This window comes from Diceros bicornis, chromosome 18 (genome assembly GCF_020826845.1).
Source record: "Diceros bicornis minor isolate mBicDic1 chromosome 18, mDicBic1.mat.cur, whole genome shotgun sequence".
Classification (NCBI taxonomy): Eukaryota; Metazoa; Chordata; class Mammalia; order Perissodactyla; family Rhinocerotidae; genus Diceros; species Diceros bicornis.
Window position 1 is genome coordinate 20,972,506 of NC_080757.1, and position 2,936 is coordinate 20,975,441.

A 2,936-nucleotide genomic window follows, 5' to 3' on the forward strand; every position below is an offset into this window, starting at 1 on the left:
CCAGCCCCAGCGCTCGCACGTGCTGACGTAACGTGCGCCCTAGGTCCCGCCCTTTCCGCTTCCGTCGCCCCCGCCGCTGGAGAAGGCCTCTGGCTCTGGCGGCCGCTGTTGCCTCCGTGTGGCTGACTGTGGGGTTGCAGCGAGGACTCCTCCCTCGCAGGAGGACTCACTTGGACCGGAGTGGAGGGGCGGGGCTAAATGAGCGCGAGGCTAGACGTGGGCGGGGATCGGAAAAAGTGCCTCCGGGTCTAGAGGGGTTACCTGAAAGAGGCGTGAAACGCGTTTTCTGCAGGATACTGCCTCATTTTATTCTGCTCTGGTCCCACGTCCTCGCTTTCCAAAACCAAGAACCAAAAAAAGAAAGCAAAAGGCAAGGATAGAGGATATCGTATAATTTCAGTAAAAATTTCAAAAAGTCTGTAATGAAAGGCGTAGGAGGCGTAGGAGGCTAGGCTATCCAAAACACTATGTCTTTGCTTTCGGCTGGATTTAGTAAACCAGTGTGATAACATTGGTTTTTCACGTGCCAATTAGAATCTCTAATTGGCTGATTAATTTTAAAATGGGGAGACATTTTTATTATTTAAATAATTATCCTGGCTTTGTAGACAAGATCTTTCAAACCACGTGGCCCTGGGTGGATATCTGAAACTGTATTTTCTTTAGAAAAGGGGATTTTGGTATTGAAAAGTTTGGGAGTTACAGAAATAAATCCATGGTACAGACCCTCCTTAAACCATTGCTCAAGCAACTTAGTGTTTCTAAGAGAGTCATCAGACAACCCAGCTTGGAAGCGACATTGTTGGTGTAATTACTAAACCTAAAATAATAACTATATGGCTCAGTTCTTTTTAAGTTCTGGAAGATGATAAAAAACTAAAGCAGGAGTTCTTGCTAGACCTGTTTATTTCAACATTCGCATTAGCACCTTGATCCTCTGTGTGATTTATGAAAGAGGAATAGGCTTAGCAATTAACTATGTTCCACCTCTGTGCCTTTCTTTGTTTTCCTTTCACATTTTACCCCACTGGTCTCAGAATTGAGGCAAAGGTTGGCTTCATCATTTCTTGATTCCGTCAGCTGTAAGACATGAGGGAAGTGGAAGGAAATCAAAGATGGAATTTCTTTGTAACAGGAAAATCTCTGGGGCCTGTGTTAACAGTAAGAGTGGGGATGCCACTAGTTAGTAAGCTCCATATGGGCAGGGAATTTTTGTTTTGTTCACTAGATACCTGGGAGCCTAAAACAGTGCCTAGAATATAATAAGCACTCAATAAATAAATGCATGACAGAATAAGAAAAGGCACTTGCTAAATTTCTTTAGGTAAGAGGGAGTCAGCAATCTCTGGGAGATAGTAATCTTTCATTCCAAGTCAAATTTGATAGATAACTATGGGGGGTGTGTGTATGTGTGAGAGAGAGAGAGAGAAGACCAGCCCTGAGCTAACATCTGTGCCCATCCTCCTCTACTTTACGTGGGACGCCTGCCACAGCATGGCTTGATAAGTGGTGTGTAGGTCCATGCCTGTGATCTGAACCTGCGAACTCCAGGCTGCCGAAGCGGAGCACGAGAACTTAACCACTATGCCACTGGGCCAACCCAATAACTACAATTTTTAAATCAACCCAACTATAAATACTCTCCTCTCTTATTTTCAAATTTAGCTTCTATGTTTCTCTTGCTCTAAGAATTATTATAATGATAACAGTAAAGCCTTCTTTTGTCTCTTCTGCATTTCATAAAAGCTATCACTTATGTAGGACTTACTATGTGCTCAGCTACTATATGCACTAAGTTATTTGTATATTAACTCACCTACTTCTCTCACAAGTATTTTAAAATATCAACCCAAGAAGGAGCTCTTGAAGAGGTAAAAAGCACCTACTAGAGAAAGCCCAATACAGCAGAAGCCCAATACAGTGTTTTGAATAATGCCCACTGGGTCTCAGAATCCTTAGCTGAGCACACCTTCTAGTTAAGGATCCCTAGGGCCAGAGAAAAAGTGCTCTTGAGTCTGGAGCTCTAAGGTGCATTGTGGAAAGCTTGACATTTCTTTTAGTTTATTATTTGATCTTTAAAATTCACCATGGATGTCAGATTAGCAAGCAGGTATACATTCACCATAGATGTCAGGTTAGTAAGCAGGTATTGACTGGGAGGGGGCACAAGGGAGACTTTGGGGTGCTAGAAATGTTCTATATTTGATCTGGGTGGTGGTTATATGGGTGTATACATATGTAAAAATCCATCCATTGAGGTATACATTAAGATTTGTGCACTTTATGAAAGTCATGCCTTAATTTAAAAGAAGAAATTAATAACCAGACCTTCTCCTTTAGGATATTATTTTCTTCAACAGCTTCAACTATTATTTTTATGTCTGTGGTAGGGTCAAAATATTGAAACACAAATGACCAAAACCTCCTCCCTCTCCAAAAGAGTTCATGCAAATTCTACATTCTAGCCCACAATATATTAGTATTCTTTTTAATATAAATTATTGTGATTTTTTTTCCAGATTGTCAAGTAAGATTAATAATCCCAGAGAGATGTACCCTGCTCACCCCATGTTGAAGAAACGCTTGGCCCCATTGCCGTGCTCATGAGCCAGTTTGGAAAATAGCGAAGACAGGTCTCAGGGTCCTAAGACAATCTCTTAAGGTGTCTGACAGATCAACAGTAGCCAGATGTTTGCAAAGTTAAAACTTCTACTCTTGCCTTCAAAGTACTTAAATGTAAACTTCAAAGAAAACTTGAACTTTTCCTTAGACTCATCATTATCATATCTGAAGATTAAGTTCATGGACAGCTCAGTGGTTAAAAACAGCAAAGAAAGAAACGTCCGTCTTTTAGTAGTAGTAGTAGTAGTATTTGGTAAAGTGAAGTACCTAATCTCAGTGACAATGAGAGGTGAGACACCTGGAATCCCCTCCCC